Raw genomic sequence first — 20,194 nt, 5'->3', positions numbered from 1 at the left:
CGCGGTGAAATAAAAGTCAGAGTATGAGGTTTAGGTCAGGGTCCAGGAGAGGACTGAGGTTTGGGGTTAGTGAATATTCACTGTTGGCTCACACCGAGACGGGCCTTTATTTTATTAATATCATCATCAACATTTACATTGCATTTCCAACGATAAATCATAAATGATTATAAATAATACAGTCTATATCTTCCTCATCAGTGACCTCGCAGCGACATGAGCGTGTGGATGGACCTGAAATGCAGCTGCTCCGAGCAGCTCAAAGTGTCGCCCCGTGCGTCTCTTTCAGATGCAGAAGGATACCTCGAGCGTCTGTCAGGCGACGCCGAGGGTTGTGACAGAGCGGCAGCATGTGACGCTCTTGGAATGAGAACGGGCTGCTGTGTGTGTGTGTGTGTGTGTGTGTGAGTGAGAAGGAAAGAGAGAAAGAGAGGGAGAGTGCTTTGATGCTTGTAAACGACTGTTGTTTTCAAGGATTCAAAAGATTTATTGTCATATGCACTACTTTCAGGTCGTTCATCATTTCAGTTTTCTGCTGCATGTGACTGGAGTCATCTGCGACAGACACTAAAAACCAGTTTGTTCATTCTACTGTCTTCTTTTAAAAATGTAGTGACTTCTTTTAAAGGTGACATAGAATGCTTGTATCACACATATATGTTAGTTATTATATGTTATGGAGGTCTACTTACATATATGAACTTGTTTTCATGATTAAAAACCTCCTAATCGCTGCAAACGAGCCGATCAAAATATCTCCTCACTGACGCTCTCGTTTCAGACTAAAACCACACCCCCAGAATGTGGACTGTGTTGTGATTGGCCAGCTAACGAGAGCTTTCCCACTGTCCTGTGATTGGCCAGGTACCTGGAAGCGACGTAATAGGCCAGCTCTCAGATACACAGCTCCCCCTCTGGCACGGTGGATGCTCTGCATCTCAGCAGCTACAACGAGAGTAGTTCTTCTTCTTCTGCGGTTGAATGTACGCAACCGGATGTGCCCGGACTAGTGCCCGCACCAGGAGGCGCTACGGTGGAGAGAGGAGTGGTGAGGATTTTTGATGACGACATCAAATTAAGGAAGTGCCGATCCACTTCGCAGAGCCCAGGAAAACAATAACACCCTATTTTCTCAACAGTGGCTGAAAACTTTAGGGTTTCATAAACAAGGTAATGACGCAGATACACACACAAACACAGCGTTAATTGGAGCTTCCGGTCTATGTGGCCTTTAAATAAAGTTAAAACACATAAATATACAACAATTACACGTTATCTCCGGACTACTCTGTGCCACTAGTTGATCACTTATGTTGAATAAGAAAAAGGAGGAAAACGTATATAATAAAATATATTTACACTATGTGTATATGTACATATATATATATATATATATATATATATATATATATATATATGTACAGTCCATGCAAATCACATCTGGTTGCATGGACTGTCAAGGAAACTCATGAGGCTGCACCCACAGAACAAGCAGGCAGGCAGGCGGACCGTCTGCTACTGACAACCAGGATTCTAGTGACCTCTAAAAAGGTTCAAGGTCAATGAGAGCAGTTTCATTTGGCGGACAAATAAACAATAACAAAGAATAGTCACACACAGACCGCTCACACACTAAAAGAGTTGTTTTCATAGTCTGTGACATACATTGACAGACACTATTTGCCACCATGGGATTTGATTTCCACGGCGATCCAAGCAAATATTGTTGTAGTGCCTTCATTAGTTTAAGTCACGCAGTGGCTCTTGCACTTTACTAATAACGCGGCTGCTGATTCAGAGACGGAGTGGACGTCTGATTCTGCTTTTCATTCTCTCCCGTTTATTAGATTGGCGAGAAAACGCTGCAGGAATGAAAAATGCATCAATACAAAGAACCAAATTAAAGACCAGCAGACGTGAGACGTGACTTGATGTGGACGACACAATAACATGAAGCCACGAGAGGAGCACAATACAGTACACAGAAGGGAAATTGGATGCATGAATCACCTTGATAAGGAGAAGAAGAGCACACTGTGTCTCAATGGACTGAGCGTGTGAAGTAGCCCACACGATAATGTCATACATGCAGGAACAATTTCCTCTCTCTAGGCCTGTGGGCACAACTGAGACGTTACAAATAAAAAAGTGAATACGCGCAGGCAGAAAACACTGTATATCACCGTCTTTTTACTGTTATTGTATTCATTATTTGTATATATATGAGCATTTTGATATCAAGCTATTACTTATTAACTTACTTATTATTAGACGTTATTACCACAGGAGTGAAAAACGGCCCTGACATTTAAAAGCACAGATGTCAAGAAGTGGAACGGAGCCACAAGTCTGTTAAAAAGTTATCCTCCGCTACGTATTTATTAGATTAAGGTTGAAATCCCCCGTGAGACTCATTTCTCGGGCGTTTGTTGCCGTGTGCAGATCCAGCAATGCTGAGTCGACTGCAACTTTACTCAGAGGAGCGCTTTCGCTGAGGAGGCTGTGAATCCACTAATGTTTAGCCAGACTGAGCTCACTGGATAACAACTGGTGTTTTAGTGTTTAACAGAAGGGTGAATGAAGCCAGATCATTAACTCAGCCAGTGGGACACGTTGTAAAGTACAGAGTGTGTGAACAACAGCGGAGACAGGTAGAGGCGTTGACCTGGAGGAAACAGGGAAGTCATCAGGTGAGACTGCACAGCTTTCTAAAAGGATGGCCTTTTAGATTAAGGTCGGCCCATGCTGCAACTGTTCACTTTCAGCCAGGGTTACTACGTTAACCGACAGTTTGCTGCCATCTCACTTGACTCGTGTGGCTGTTATGATTCCATGGGATGCAAACACAGAGGGAGTTGTGTGAACTCATCTGACAATGGCTTAAATGGAACAGACATTTGTTTACATTTAAAAGTTATGCACTACAGTCGGGCTTTGCACAAAACTATAGTTTCAATTATGATTAAGGCCTCACATAATTACAGATTACAAAAACAATAAAAAACCTGCTGCAGCATTTGATATGTTAGGAAACATACATATCGTGTTCCAACAGGAATATCCCATAATAACAGGAAAACATTTCGGACAATTCAGTGGAATCCTCGCAGCATGAGTAAAGATATATACAACACGATTATTAATATAATAATAATTAAAGGTAAATTCTAAAGTATATAACAATACATTTCATTCGTTTCAAGTTCAAGACAACGAGTAATCGTTTGAAATAATCGAGATACCAATTTTGACCCAAATAATTGTGGTTATTATTATTATTATTATTATTATTATTTCCATAATGAAGCAGCCCTACACTACAGCTTTACAAGGAAAATGGCCGGCGTCCAGACAAGAAAAGCAAGTTAACAAGCGAGCTATGAGAATACGGGAGGAAAGCCACAGCCAAAAATCACATTTCCACTTCCACAGTTATGCGGGGTGAAGTACACACACATTATGTCCCCGTTTCGTGCATCCAGATTTTTTGCCCATCATTTTTATTTTGGATACAGAGCACAAATATTCCTAATTTTACGTAATAGTCACATTACTAAAAACCACAATTTTGGGGGGCAGAGCTTTGACTTATATATTTGTTGTACACACACACGCACACACGGCACATTTACTCTATAAGACAATACTTTAAAGTCACAGCAAAAAAGTGTTTGTGTTTGTTTGTGTTTGTTGTGTCTCTGTCCTGCTGCCAATTAAATGACTATAAAATGGCGTATAGCACATGTGAAAATGAATTTCTCTCTAATGGAAGTGAAAGAAATGATTAAACCACAGTGTAAAACTCCGGTGATTAAGGATGTGTTCACCTCAGTTGTTGGCAGGACTTAAGTCTCTCCCTTAAACAAAGTGAACAATAACAACAAGGAGGAAAACTGGAAGAAACAGACGCCAAGTTAATCTCCTCCACTATTTTAGCAGCTCGGGCACTTTGGCAGGAAATCAGCCATCGTTAAGAAGAACAAAGGAAATCTAATTAGAAGGACAGTGTAAAGGCATATAGTAATAAAACGAGCTCACCCATGAAAACACGGAGAGAAAGAACAGCAACATTCCACTATACTGTAGGTCAGGACATCACAGAGTAACATTAATCAATAACAGGATCATCATATAATGACATATCACAACGTCTAACAATACTAAATGTCCCTAAAGATATAGATATATATTTTTGGGAAAACTGTTTAGACTTTTAGAATGAATGTAAACATACAAATAATGAAATCCCTGAATACTTTTACCATTTCCAGATTCTGTTGCAGGTATGATGTTTAAATAGAAAATCAAATCCACTATGTTTTCTTCGTGTTTATTCTAAATCAGGAGGCATCCAGCCAGGATGATAGTTTTGTTCTGATGCTAGTTTTTCTACAGTCCCAGGATCCTCGGATCTGCCATCTGTGCAGACAACTGTATGGCCTCAAACTGTTCCTTGGGGATTCCCGTTTTAATTTTGCAAGACTGAGACTGTGCGTAGGCTTTCACATGATGAGCCAGCGTGTTTTCATTAGTCGTCACAAGTCTCTGTTTAATGCGACAGTTTAAACGACTTTAAATAACATAACCGTCTGTATTTAGACCACACTTGCTGTACTCGACTCTACTTTTCGGTTCCAGAAGAAATAGACACTTATGAATTGACTTGAAGATGTAAAATCTTTGTTCTTCTGCTGGAATAAATTAGAATAAACCAACGCCGCAGCAGCAGCAGCAGCAGGAGCCTCGTCTTCCTCGTCTTCCTCGTCTAACTCTGGCATCTGCACGACTCATGTGCCAGCCTTCGCTGTCATTACTGCCGAGTCCCACTCTGCGTCTGCTCGTCTCATTATTGTGGCTCTGACCATTAGACCCATCCATCTCGTTACTGTAATTCTGATTCAGTGCCCACACCTGCCATTACTGAGAGACTGAGGTCTCATTAGGAAACTCCTGTCAGTGGTGCAAGTGAACCAAGCAGCAAATTATGCACTGTGTGTGTGTGTGTGTGTGTAAAGGCAAATTATAAGCAAACATTTGAGTGTGTTTTTTCAGACAAGCATGTTTGTTGTTGTGTAGTTAGTGTGTGTGTGTGTGTTATGAGATCTATGGCTAACTAATGGCCTATTTGTTCCATTTGCTCGTCTGACTTGCTTGAAATGATTCAGACGGGGCGAAAGACTAATGTGGCCATCAAAGCTGAATTAACAGTCGCTATCTCAGACACACAATCACAAGGTCAAACCATGGCAAATAAGTTTAATAATGAAAAGAATAATAATTTCAATAGTTATATTTGAAATTATAAGTCTCGATCTTGAACCTTGAAAAACACAAGAGCGTATTAAAAGTAAAGATATATTTATTTTCGATGTGAATATAATTTTAATTCAATTCTTCTTGCTTTTAACTCCTCAGTCTCAAAATGCCCGTCTGGACTTTTTTTTTCCCTTTTGCTTATTTTATCCATAAAAGGGCCAGAAAATGTCCTGTGAGTAAGTGCTTTAGCTTTACTTTACTTTAAAATAGTGCATTAAAAATTTAAAATGAAGAAAAAGAAACAGTTTTATTTAGAAAAAAACACTGCAGTTTTAGATTTTGTTTGTTAAATTTGAAATTTGAACAGTGTAAAACTGAGTTTTTGTCTCAATGTCCAACGTGTACATTGACATTTTCCGACGTGTCATCTGTGATACACTGGGTGTTAAAGGGTTAACAGAAGGCTGGGAACCTTCCACAATCAAAATAACACAATATGCTAAATGACGTCTCTTTACATCAACAAAGTGAATGTTAATCCCAGTAGTGTAATTAACACAGTTAAAGCTGCATGACTTGACATCTTTATATCTGATGTATCAAGATGTCTGTTCATTTCTTGGCTATAATGAGTCTCTAGTTAGACTTAGACTTAGACTTAGACTTCCTTTTATTGTCATTGCACAGAAAACACAGCAGTGAAAACTGGCAACGAAAATAGTGTGGACAGAATCGTCGTAAAACCAAAGACCTGTGAGCATGGAGGAATCGATTCAAACTTGTGGTCATCATTAAGAACAGGAAAGTCACCTATTGGACGTGTAATGTCTGACGAGTCAGTGGTTATTAATCCATGTGAGGACAAATGTCCCCGAAAAGAAGACAACACTTGACACAATTCCATCATAAAATCATAAAACATGCAGTGAAATGTAACCGACCTTTTTAAAAGGGAGAGGGCAGCATCCTCTTTTCACAGAAGCACATCATCTAAGTCCCCAACAGTTGCTCAGTTGCTCAGAGGCAAAGTCAGCCGTCTGTCAGCGTCTGCCGGGCCTGTCTGCACACAGAGACAAAGAGAAACGAGTGGTGAGAAGGACAAGAAGGTTGAGACACAAGAGGGGGTAGGGAAGGACGGGGCGGACAAGAGGACATGCAAGAGGGCAGCACATTCTCTCAGTGAGATAAAACCATTCATCACTGGCAGGGACGGAGATGAGAGAAAGACAGTGTAGAAGGTGGCGCCGTCACTCCCACTGCAGCTCATCAGTGACACAGTGACAGAGCTGGGAGTTCACAAAAAGAAGTGAAGCTTTTAATCAGTCAGTGTCAAACTGCAGCCATTGCACTCCGGGCCGCAGATGAGCGATGGTTCACTGAACCAGATAAGAACATCGGACATGACTGGACCCCGCGTGACGCTGCGTCCTCATCATGTAAACATAAAGTCAGAATTATCAGTGACCTGCGACTCTGCTGGTATTTAGAGTATTGCACTCACTATGCATTTCTCTCTGTCCTCCCTTGACTTTCAGTCTCCCGCAGAGACGTACGGGGCTGAGTTTGGCCCACTTCCTGTAACTGTGTTGCCACACTTTTAAAAAGATCCATTGAGAGCAGAGTAGAAACATTACCAAGGAGAACGCAGGAAACAGTGAGGGCTGGGGAACTGTCAGCATTTCTGTTAAATAATGTTGCCGCTCTTTCTGCTGCTGCCTCCTGAGCTCCTTAAAGGAATAATTTCCTTTAAAAAAAATAAAGTTTTCTTGAGGTTCGGTTGTAGGAGGCTCCGACACTTAGACAGTGCTTACTGTGCTGTGTCGTGGTTGCTGGTCTTTGAAACAGGGGGAGCTCATTTCAGGCCCAGTTATTTTCTGAGATTGTAGTGATTTCATATCTAGAATATTCCAAATCATCTGATCCAACCTGGCAACTCCACGCAGGTAACCTTCCTTGGAGTGCAACAGGAGGCGAGTGGTCATCTCTTACGTCATGCAGCCCAAACTACAACCTGGCAACCCTAGGAAACTTTTCTTTAAATGGCTCCAAATATCAATGAGGTCAAATTCACGGCAATCAATCATGGCAAGTGTACATAAATAACCCCGGTCAACACATGCCGGCAGGGAAACAGCCCCCCAGAAAACCTCTCTGTTTTCTCCACAATCACATTGCCTGCTTTATTCTCTCCTCACTTTACACCTGGTGGCTCCATCTGTTTCGCCAGCACGTGTTAATAAAGCCCTCCATCTGCCATCAGGCGTCAAATAACCTCCATGTGGGGGGTTACCATCAAAACACGTACAACTAAAAATGGCAACGCGTCTTCTCACTTCCTGGTCTCGAGCCAAGTCACACTCACATTTCCCAATATCCATATTTTCAGGGTCACGAGTAACACTCATTAAACCTGGCAACTCCACCGCCTTTTTTTTGGAAAAGTGCGGTTTGTAGTCGACAGGGAAACACACTGTCTATGCTTAACCTGCGAGGCGTCAGGTAAACAGCGGATGACAGCGTTGATCATCTGCACAGCAGGTACAGTGACGACTGAACACAGCGACGAGCACCAGAGCTGCTTCCTGTCATTTTTATCTGTGTGAAGTGAAACTGTTTTGGGTTTTTTCGCTTATTAAGAGTGGAGGCTGCAGAGGAAATTGTTAATGACGGCTCTAATGTCATTTTTGGGTCAAATTAGACACGAAAATTACAGGGATGTGAGTAAAACATAGACTTTATTTGCCTAAACTGACAAAACGACTAAAACACCTGAGGGTAAGAATCTTAATGATAATATTTCATGTTCTCTGTAATTAGAATACTCTGTAAATACTATGTATTGTAATATCTAAGAGTTGGAGGCTTACACTAAACTTAAAAACAATAGATTAGTGGGTTGTTTAATTGTATGAAGAGCTGAAACATGACAGAAAACATGGTGGCCAGCCTGCACTCAAGGGGAATTGTACAATATGACGACATTTAAACAGTGACTACATGACATCACTGCAACTTTTCAGTCCCATTGCATAGTTTCCAGTTAGTTTTCATAAGAAGAACACCATTTACAACAGGAAACTGAAGTTTGTGTCACTTTGTAAAGCACTCACTCATTCACTCACTGAGGGGTGGAGTGGCTCAGTAGGGGGTGGAGTGGCTCAGTGGTTAAGACCGGTACCCTGTGTGCGAAAGACGTCATAGTCGCAATGGTCGCAAGTTCGATTCCACCCCTGGCTGATTGTGCTCAATTCAATTGTAAGTCGCTTTGGATAAAAGCGTCTGCTAAACGACATGTAACATGTAACTCACTCACTCACGCTAATAAATCGTGTGTTCTCTGATTCTCTGTTTGTGGTTAAAAGAAAACATTTAAGGAGGTTTGGGAAACACCGATCAGCATTTTTCACAATTTTCTGACACTTTATGGGCAGGAGTCTAATGAGCCAATCAAGAAAAATAATCATTAAATGAATCTTTAATGAAAATGATTGATAGTTGCAGGCCATGGCACCTCCTTCCAAAAATACTTTAAAATCATTTGTCCCTGGCAATGAACCCTGAGCTACATTTTATTGGAAACTATGAAATGGTCCGGGCCTGGATTTAGAGCCAACCAATCCTGTTCAACTATTCTCCCTTTTACCATCTTTCCATTTAAAGCCCATTATCATCTCTTTCGATGGTGAAATAAAAAAGTCACAGTCAGATGCTACAAGCTAAAACGGTTTAAAATAATAAAAAACCCCGGCAACCAATAACCGCCTATACAAATGCCCTCATCTGTTGAAGTTTTCCGACCAGAACCTCTTTCCTTGACGAACATATTTGTGAATTATTGCACACAGTTTTCACCCAAGCAGCACGGCTTCTTATCCTCCCGCTGCAAATTACCCTGTCCACTTTGCTCCCTTAAAAAATGAGACCATCACGGCAAGTGTCCCCGCTCTCCATTAACCTCTGTACCTGTTAAACACTGTGAGCTAACAGTATCTGCCTCCACCTGCCTCCTCTCTAGCACCTTCAAACCTGAGCCCTGCATCAAACACAGCCAATTCAACCCTGAGGAGCCCGACACAGCAGCGGCTGCTGTCTACATCCACTTACCTCATCTGCACCAATATCACTCCGAAATGGCAACTTTGAGGCGCAAGGAAAGCCTCCCTTCAACCTGGCAACCGCAGCAGGTGCAGTGGCGATAAGCCGAGAAGGACAAACCCTCCTCCTTCCTTCCGCAGCCTCGTTCAGCCTCTTCACCCACACACGTAGGCTGTATACGAGCAAACAGATTGTGTATATATGTAATTTATGTCTGACTGTGAGCACATAAACTGGGACAACACTTTGTACGCTCCGCTCACTATCGTTCTCTCCGCCTTTCCAACAGGATACTGAAGTTAGTGTAGTGTGTTCTTTAAATTCTTTAACTCTGTACATTGCTCACTACCTGCACTGAAGAAAATCAGAGAAAGGAAATCATGCATCGCCTTGTTGATGAACTGCTGCTTCCGTGTTGTTTTGGGACTTTGGTGTTTTGAAATCCTTCGTTAGGGTTTACCTAAGTTCACGAATGAGGCGGCAGATGTAATGTTTTAAAATGTGTTTTTTATTCTATGTTTTATACTGAGATTACTTTTATATTATCACCATCTTTTCAGAAGAGATGTGTGCACACACACACACACACGAGTACTCATACCACAAAAACCTGATCATACTAGACTTCATAATATTTAATATCACCTTATCATAATGGATTGATCAATGAGGAAAGTGCTGCCCTGCTGTGATGTCAGAGAAGTGAGTGCACGCATGCAAAATCTGGCACATAGTTGAACGTCAGTTAATTACAGGGTATAACAACCATATGGCTGTGATTTTGGTCATGAAATAACGGTGCTGGTGCCAATCATTTGTAAATATGTGCACGTGTGTGTGTGTGTGTGTGTGTGTGTAGGGGTAAGAGAGAGCGTGAGAGTGTGTTTCATGAGCCCCATCATCACATGACACCTCCATCCTTCTGTCACCAATCAATTCTCATTGATGCAGTGACCATGGAATCCAAACGCCTCGTGTGTGTGTGCAAGTGTACATTTCTGTGTGTGCGAGTGTTCTTGTATGTATAAGCTTTTACGGTGACTGCGAAATGGAGAGAAAATCTTTTATTCAGGAGGTGGAATTTGACCATTTCAAAAAAAGAAAATGGCTGCTGCTTCACGGCACAAAAGAAGGAACTGAAGAGAAGTGGGAGCTCCACTGAGGAGGAGCATTCATGGACTTATTTCTTTAATTATATGTGTTCTCAGCAGCTCTGGACATTTAATGTATATATACATATGTGTATATATATATATATATATATATATATATATACATATATATATATTTATATATATATATATATATATATATATATATATATATATATATATATATATATGTATATATATATATATATATATATATATATACACATATATATATATATATGTATATATATGTGTATATATATATATACATATATATATTTATATATATATATATATATATATATATGTATATATATATGTATATATATATATATATACATATATATATATAAAAATGGAAGTATATTAGGTTTATTAAGCTTTAGAGAAAATTAGGTCACAGCTTTAATGAGAGTAGTTAAACAGAAACTGTGATGAGCTGGGTCAGGATGTGTGCAATTCACAACAGCAGCTAGATTCATCATACACACACATATACACACACTCAGCAGTATTTAGTGGAGCATTAAGCACTGTGTCATGAAGAAAAACTGAATCTGGCTTCAGACTAGAGGTGTTTTTCAAATTCTGACCCCTTTTGAATCGAGTTGAATCACACATGTGATCTTCTTGTGTATGATCTAAAACATGGCCCTACGACAAGATTTCAACATAAGGACACATCACAAACTCTAAGATATTCTTCTTTCTGACTTTAAAAAAAAACATAAATGATAAATCGTTTCACTGAAAACATGGCTGTATGGGGAACACACAAGGAACTGTCCTGTACCAAACTCCATAGAGAAAATCCTCAATTTTATAATCAGGACATTAGCAGTGGCTGATCTGCTGCTGCCTAAAAATCACTAATTATCTCTAAGCGCTGTGGCGAGAGTTCGCAAACTTCAGTTTCCTGTTGAAAAAGGCCATCTAGTAGTGAGATAAAGTTAAACCAACAGTCTCCAGTAGTTTTTCTGTGGCAGTTAACAGTTGGTTCAATGCATGTACCTGCACATTTTCAGTGGGTTCTTGTTTTTCCATTAGATGCTGCTCTCAGTCACTGTGGCTCCTGCTTTTTGCAGCTGGAAACTTCATCTTCCTCTTTGGTACATTATTATTTTTATTATTATTATTATTATTATTATTACCATTATTATTATTCATGCAGTTTAAATATTTGAACTTGAACTGAATCCTAAAGCCACAAACACACACACACACACACATGCTAACAATCCCACCCACCCAGATATACAAACTGCTGCTGAGCTGCAAGGCCACCTTTTGAAGTCAGTTTGGTCACAGAGCGAAAAAATCCCATTATCAAAGAGATGAGACGAGACGCAAGAGGAAATGAAAGGAAATCCGTCCTCTGCCCGAGGAGAGCGCTCACGCCGGCACGTGTTCATTCATCGTCACACAACGCTGTGCGCTCACCTGCTGCATATACGTGAGAACAACACGAGTTACAGGAAATCTGTCGTCCAAATCAGACATGGGTCAACTGCATGGACACCCGCCTCCTCACACAAGTGGCAGCCACTGCTCCATGTGGAGCCATGATTTAAAGGTCCAATATGCAACATTTATACTCCCCCGTCATATTTACAGCCAGTTAACTGCACATAGTGTGCATCAAGATTTGATTTGCTCTGACACAGCGGGGCCACGTTTTGCATTTTGAACATTTTGAACTGTGTAGCTACTGAGGAGGCGCGGCCTCTTATTTCAGCATAAATGCCACAAGAAAACTGAGTTAAAGTCCCAGGAGTCTGACTGTGTGTCGATTATTGAAACCAGAGCCGTAACATTACCTCACTGGGTAACCATAACAAGAGCGAGAGGGAGCACAAATGTTACTGTCACCAGACTGTCTGGCTGCAGGTCAGTTAGGAGTTTCTCTCTCAAGCAACAGGATGAACACGGTGAACAAATCTGCCTTAGAATTAAAATGTAATCACTGTTTATCGGCCAACACGAGCCTCTTTATCATCATAGCATTGATCGGTCAGACTGGGCTCAATTATCAAGCGTTTCTGCTCTGAGTGTCGCCTCCTTTTAGGGGTTTTTGTGTGAGACAACAATAATAATAATAATAATAATAATAATAATAATAATAATAATAATAATATCAGCGTCCTGGTTTATATGTTGCACTCGTGTGTCTCTGCAAACCACAGACTATTTATGAAACAACGTGATGTCAATGATTTACATTTTTAGAGACGTGCACATCAGTATGTCAGGGTGTGAAACACTCGTGGCTCTTTCGGCATAAAAGAGAAAAATGAGGGGGACGGTGACCAGTTCATGGTTATGAATGTGGTTATAGGTTCATGGAAAATATCATGGCTTTACCTCAGAGTGTCAAAGAGTCTTGTCTAGATACACTAAGTGTAGCGATGCTGTTCCACCCGTGTCATTTTGGTTTTCCTTAAAGCAAATGGAGTTCATTTAAAGTGGAGTTGTATTCCTGTATTTGACTGATAAGTAATTTAGCTCTGTCTTTTGAAGAGTCCCTTTTCATTTGCTTTTCGTTTTGTTTGAACAGCATCCTCTGCCCATTTGCCACATTATTTTGTGAATTTACCTTCAACTGCTTGTAAAATAAACTCTTTTATTTAATCACGCTACATCTTGGTTGGGGGCTACACGGTGGTGAAGTGGTTAGCACTCTCGCCTTGCAGCAAGAAGACCCAGGTTCGAGCCCCGGTTGGAACTTTCTGCATGGAGTTTGCATGTTCTCCCCGTGTGTGCATGGGTTCTCTCCGGGTTCTCCGGCTTCCTCCCACAGTCCAAAAACATGCAATGTTGGGATTAGGTAAATTGGACACTCTAAATTGACCGTAGGAGTGAGTGTGAGAGTGAAGGGTTGTTTGTCTCTATCTGTGTGTGGCCCTGCGATGGACTGGCGAACTGTCCAGGGTGTACCCCGCCTATCGCCCGATGTAGCTGAGATTGGCACAGCACCCCCCGCGACCCTCTGGTGGAGGATAAAGCGGTAGATGATGACTGACTGACTGACATCTTGGTTGTTTATGTTACTTACCACAGAGCAAAAAACACGAGGAGCTTGTGGCTTTTAATCACCTCCCACTACACTTGTGTGTGTTTTTATCGCTGATACTTTAGAACTCTTTCACTGGACATGTCGGTGTGCGCATGTGTTTTCAGTCACTAATTATCAAGTCCTTCAATTCTAATTCTACTTGCTCTCAGTTGGCCTCTCGTGGGTGAGTAAGTGGATCTATTCTCTAAGTGAATGGTGACCAATATTTTATTCATTAGTGAGAAAAGGAATTTGAGGTTATTACACTGGCAATTCAGCCACACACACACACACACACACACACACACACACACACACACACAAACACACACACACTCTCTCCTCCTCTTTAACCTGGAGACCTTGTTTGCCCTCGCTGGGTTTTAATCAGATGGAGATTACTGATGTAGACTGAGAACTGGTGTCGCACACACACACACACACACACACACACACACAAAAGAGATGGAGAAGATAAAAACAGACAAAACAATAAGAGAAGCGAAGGCAACAATATAACCGTGTCTGGTACGATGGATTAAAGAGGCCGCTGGTTGGATAATGACATACGAGGGTTCTTTGTAGTGTCCTTAACCGCCAGCTGAAAATCAGTTAGTCGAGGTGGAAACACTTCAGATTATAACTGTGAAGGACCGCCATTTATAGTCAAGTAGACCTCGCTCACTGTCTGTCACAAACCACCTGCTCGTATCAAAGCATCGTTTACATAACGCTCACTATCTGAGTGGAAAGTGTTCGCAATTAGTTTTCAACGGTTTCCGCCATCATGTGCGACTCTTGCATCTTTGTCCTTATATGATTATTGGGGGTTATATAAAGGTTTTCTTGGAGTTTCAGTTCATCTTTGTATGAAAACTATAAGTAAACACGAGCGTCTTAAAAGTTTTCGGGTTTTTTTCGCTTTACAAACCTACGTTATCTCACTATTAGACGGCCTTTTATTCGAATTGGAAACAGAACTTTGCATAAACCTTGTAACCATTTCCTGCACCACAGTACATAAAGCAAATGGGCATCATGGCACAAAACTCACATTGACCTCAGTAACAAAACAGAAGATTAATGTTAAAATCATCGTCATCTCCAAGGTGGCGCAGGAGAGTGAGCGGTTTACAAAGCAACAAAAACTTAATTTTCCTGCTGAAAAAGCCTGTGCACTCAGTTAATGTCACTTTTGTCGATTAAAGTAATCATCTCGACATTATATTGCAGATTGTGTTAATCCCAGAGAGGGAACAAGCAGCACAGAGAAACCCGTCACTACATGAGCTTTCTGAGTAAAAGCCATTAAAACAAGTCTTTTCATTAGCCGAGTTTTTTATTAGAGCCTTAATTAGTCAGAGACTTTCAGTCAATTAGCAGATAAGGTGTATTTCAATCAGGCTGAAGGATTCAGTGCTGATCTTCCATCATGAAAGCTGAGGCTCCCATTGAGTCCAGTACAAACACCAGTCAGCCAACACTAACTTACAGCGGAGTTTATACAGCAGTGTTTTTGTAGCTTCATTTTCTGCTTCGGTTTCATCAGAAATTATAATTAGCTGACTGAAATGTTCACAGTGTGCGATTCGCTCCAAGCCACAGGAATTTATTCCGCAAAGATCTAATGAAGAAAGACAAGTCACTGTAATTAAAATGTGTCTAATGCTGTATTTACTGCTGCACCATCCACTTTGAATTCTAATCTCACGCTTTCTATAGACACTCACATGTAATTACAGAGAAAAGGGAAAAGAAACCTGTTCAAGGGGTCACTTTTTCATGTTCACTGTCTCACTGAAGTGGTCATGGGAAATAAGACAATTTGTCTTTGTGATTTAAAAGCCATCGGAAACATCAAAAGCTAATAAAATAATCATAGTATCTGGAATATTTCTGCTTCATCTCCACAGTGGATCTTCCGCCTCCATCTTGCCCTGTCCCTCGTGTCCTCTTCTGTTACAACAACTGTGTTTCTCTTCTCCTCCTGCCCCGCAGCTCCGTCTGCCACATCCTTTGCCCAATAAAAAAAATCACTGTCCCTCCTCCAACCAAACCATCTCAACCCTGCTTCTCTTACTTTATCATCATATCTGCAGTGAGATTACAGCCATTTTACAAATTATTTTCCGTAAATTAACCTTTTTTAAATACACACTATCTGGGACCGTGACAGGAGCTGCATTGAAGGCAGAGTTTCGAACATACACAATAATAACAATACAAATTGTACAAGAAATCAGAAACACAACGCGGGCCATGCAGACCTGCACAGGCTTCAACAGAGGTGCAATTCACCCTGATGTAAATCCATTGACCATCAAAATAATCCTGGAGATATTATTTGAAGGTCACTTTGCAATGCCTCACTATGTAAATTATATTTGCAGAATCACCAATTGCCTCACCTTCTGATTAGCTAATCCTAACCATGGACAGGAATTAGCAGTTTAGGTTTGTCTAGAAATCCTTTATAAAGGATTTCTAACCCTAACCCATGTAACTATGACATGTTTTTGTAACCAGACAATATTTTTTACCCTGTCCCTAAAAGCCCTAGTGGAATGATCTCCAGCGCGTGGTGTGTGGCACAAGTGCATAAGGGCGTGCCCAGCTCCGATTCTGCCAGTTACACAGCACGCAGGGTGCAAAGGGGTTGTATTTAGTGTCGTAAGTGTGTTTTAAAACGCAACGTCTTTGCCTTTAAGAGCCGGGTGCGTCTGTGTCTGGCACGTTGCTATTTGAATAGTGAATGCAGGAGTGAAGACAGACCTGCTCTAGCGACAGGATAAAAAAAGCAGAATAAAACCACTCGGAGCAGGAAAAGAGACAAAAGGAGAGACAGAAGCACAGCACACAGCAGCAGCTATGATTCCTGTGACCTGTCACCCTCTGTCTCCGCCGTCCACTGATCCTCTGTCCATTCAACTGCACCGGCAGAAGAAGAGGAGGGATGAAGTCGTATGTGCATTGTGAACCTGTCATCTAACGCGCCATCTAAATAAACTGTGCCATGAACTTAAGACCAGGTTTTGTGTTGGTCAACGGCGAAGTGGCTTTCTGCTGCTTCAAGATAGTGATGACCCAACAATTCACTCAACCACACACACACTTGCTACAGCGTGTGCGCTGGGAAAATGTGAGCGAATGTCTAAATGTGATTTGCAAGCATGTGGTGACATTAATATGACAAAGAAACCCGTCTGCTGGATGTGACATAATATGACCAAGGAAGGAAAATCAATCCCAGAGGTGAACAACAGATCGAGGTCTAATTAACAGCAGCGTGAAGAGGAACGTCACCTGGATGTAACCTTCACACACGCTGCAGCCCAGGAGGAAATCTCCACGTTTGTTTCAAAAAGAAACTAATCTACATTTTAATTAAACGGCTCGACTCTGGAGGACTCGCACCGATCGATGGGACGACGACTGCAGCAACATCAACAACATGTGGTCCAGCGGAAGCTCCGCAGCGTCTAAAGCTTTTATTCATGTTACAACGGGCGGGAACATGGGACAGTCAAACACACAGCTCATCAAATGTCCCCCGAAGACATTTTCTTGGAGATTATTTTCTGAGAAGCAGCAGGAGACACGTTACTGCCAGTCGGGACACGAGGAAGATTTTTAGCCACTTAATAAAATCTACACCAAAAGCTGCAGCGTTGGAAATGTGCTCACTGTGTTGTTGAGCTGCTGGACAGAAGACTCAAGTTTGTGTCTCTTTGTAACACAGAGTTCACAGTGGTCTCACACAGGTCTCACTCTTCATTTACATCTTCACTGACTGATGTCTCACGTGTGTCTCCTGCTAGTGAACTGTGGAGCTTTTCTTTGGAAATAGAAGTCTGGCCAATTTTTCAGTTCAACGTTATTTCTAGAGCACATTTGAAAGAACAACCAAGGTTGAGCAAAGTGCTTATACAATCAATAACAAAAGAAGTAAAACAGTGTCATAATAAAATAGTAAAATGGTAAAAACTGCATAGAAGTGTCTGGGTTGACTTTTTTTTTTTTTTTTAATCCTGAAGTGAAGGCCAAGGAGAAGAGGTGTGTCTTTAAAATGTTCAATGGTGGAGGCAGATTTAAGTTCCATGGGTAACTCTTTCCAAAGTGTTGGTGCAGCTACAGAAAAGGCCCGGGATTTGAACACCATCTAAAAGCCGCCTGTTATTAGACGTCAGAGCTCGGGATGCAGCGTGAAGAAGAACAACATTCAAGAGCTGTGTCAATAAAATAGACAGTGATATTATCATTTTATCATTTTCAGCTTTCAGTCTTAAAGTACACGCACTCTCAATTTTCAAGTCTCTGAATGCATTCTTTTTTTCTTCTCTTGGAACAAGCAGATGGTCACTGACCCACTCGTTGTAGCGCAGTGACAGCCATCGTGCACTGCACATGTATTCAAAGTGAACCTGAAACTTTAAATAAAAGGCACATGTCGCCACTATCTCACTCTTTCAGCCACGACCCGCGGCTCATGACTATAGGTTTGCAACATGTTGCATCAAACTCTCGAACCAACTGACACAAAAACATTTGTTTGTGTTCGGATTTGCTGCCGCTGAGTAAATGTAAATTGCGGACACCGAGCTGCAGAGCAAAACAAGTCGATATTAAAAAATGATCCAATAAATACCAGGAGTTAAAAGCTTAGCGGCCCAAAACGACAAAAAAGTACCGTGGCATTAATCCTGCGGCTGCTGAGTAAATGAGCTCCGGCTCCTGCGGGGACGCGTCGCTCGCAGGAAATGACCCGTTTGTCATCGCGAGCCACTTGTTATGAATGCTGCAGTTTTCGTCAGTGACAGGCAGAGTGACACGAGGGAAGACGAGTGAGCATCACCCTCGTACTCTTGTTTTCAGGTCACTGTTATACCTGTTTGAGAGAGACAGACAGCTTCCAAACAAACAAATAACAACCAGATCGTTCATATTTGTGTTTATGTCTTTAAAACTGAATTGAAATGGAGTCCAGCGCCTGGTGATTACTTCAAATGTCAATTACATTAAATTAAACCCAGAGAAAACCCATGCGCACACACAGGGAGAACATGCAAACTCCATGTAGAAAGGACCTTGTCCCGACCGGGTCTTGAATCCGGGTCTTCTTGCTCTTGCTGCAAAGGCAAGAGTGCTAACCACTACACTACACTACACAACAGCATTACATTTTTATTTACATAAAAAAGTCAATCATATCCCTTGATATTGGGAGGTTTTTCTTTGGACTGAAACTGACCGATACATATTCCAAACACAACAGTGTAAAGAAAATCTAATGTCTCTTTCTTCCCTGTAGTTTTCATAGAAAGCTCCATGCAAATACAAAATGCAATATCCATCCAGACAAAAGCTGCTCCGCCTCATTACTCCTCCAGTGTTTGATCACATCGCAGCACCTGTAACTGTTGTTTGTTCCATAACAAAGGATCATGACTGCGGGCTCCCTCGTTGGTTACTCACGTCTACAAAGACAACACCACAGTAACGTGAAGAGAGTGTGTGTGTGTGTGTGTGTGTGTGTGTTTGATGAACAGCACCGTGAGACTATCGGGTCCATTAAAAATACATCAAGGCCACTCTTAGCACTTCTGTGTGATTGTATTGATTTCCTGGCTCTGACTAATATCTGATGGTATTAATGCTGGTGAAATATTGATGACAGCTATCACTTTACATACCTGAGGAGATGTTTGGATACACACTTACTGAGTTTGGGGCGATATTTAGAGTTTATGAGAAATATTGACAGATTTTCATACAAGCTACAGAAAGAGACAATATTGGTGTAACACTGTTAGTTTGTGTGAATATCACAAGATTAGCCATTACCACCATTCAGCTAAAAGATATCAAGAAAACCTGAGGTCCATGCTTAACAATGAGGATGCTGCAGCACACACACACACACACACACACACACGTTTGCATTCCAATGAAGACCCTTATAGACATAATGCATTCCCAAGGCCCTTACCTTACACTTAATAATGAAGTTTTATCAAAATTGTAATATTGTGCCTCCTGCAATTCTCTAATTGCAGGAGGCAGAATGTGTGTCAAATCATTTTAGCTCAAATATCAACAAAAGACAACATCTTTGTTTCTCACAGATCTGCAAACAGATCACACAATGAAAATTAGAATAATGATGTAAAAGTTACCATTCCCTCTCATATCGCAATCGCAAATGTGAGGACCACACAAAAAGTCCTCACTTTTCCAAAACGTCCTCACTCCCTTGGTCCTCGCAAAGCCACAGCCACACACGGCTCTTTCACATGACCCCCAGAAAACATCTGTCTTTATTCTACATTGAGACGGTTCAGTGAGTTTTATTCCTGGATCTAATGACTCTGCAGGTGTCTTTATCAATCTGGTCTTCAGCAACTCCAGCACCATTTGGGGAAGATGGACAAGTAAGAAGCCAATAATGGGCTTCTAGAAAAACGCTGTGTCACTTTTTTCACTTTTTAGACAAACGCCAATATTTCAGCTTCAGCGCAAGACACAGAGTCACATCACTCATCAGTCCTCCCAAAAACATACAACTAATTTACATCTAATAAGAAGCATATTAATAAAAATGTGTTACAAAAAACACAGATTAGTAATGTTCAAGGTTCATGTG

The 20,194-nt window shown here is 41.2% G+C and overlaps 1 protein-coding gene across 4 annotated transcripts in view; it reads right to left on the bottom strand.

The window, feature by feature from the left end:
* The window catches only part of si:cabz01090165.1 (uncharacterized protein LOC100333421 homolog), a 219,372-nt gene that overhangs the window by 102,865 nt on the left and 96,313 nt on the right, over positions 1–20,194 (bottom strand). For all 4 annotated transcript variants that reach the window (XM_044032537.1, XM_044032541.1, XM_044032538.1 and 1 more), the window contains one exon: positions 6,198–6,316. The gene's annotated coding sequence lies outside the window, so the exon portion shown is untranslated. The remainder of the gene's footprint in view (positions 1–6,197; positions 6,317–20,194) is intronic.

Source organism: Solea senegalensis, linkage group LG8 (genome assembly GCF_019176455.1).
Source record: "Solea senegalensis isolate Sse05_10M linkage group LG8, IFAPA_SoseM_1, whole genome shotgun sequence".
Classification (NCBI taxonomy): domain Eukaryota; kingdom Metazoa; phylum Chordata; class Actinopteri; order Pleuronectiformes; family Soleidae; genus Solea; species Solea senegalensis.
This window is presented reverse-complemented; position numbering and strand designations above follow the sequence as displayed.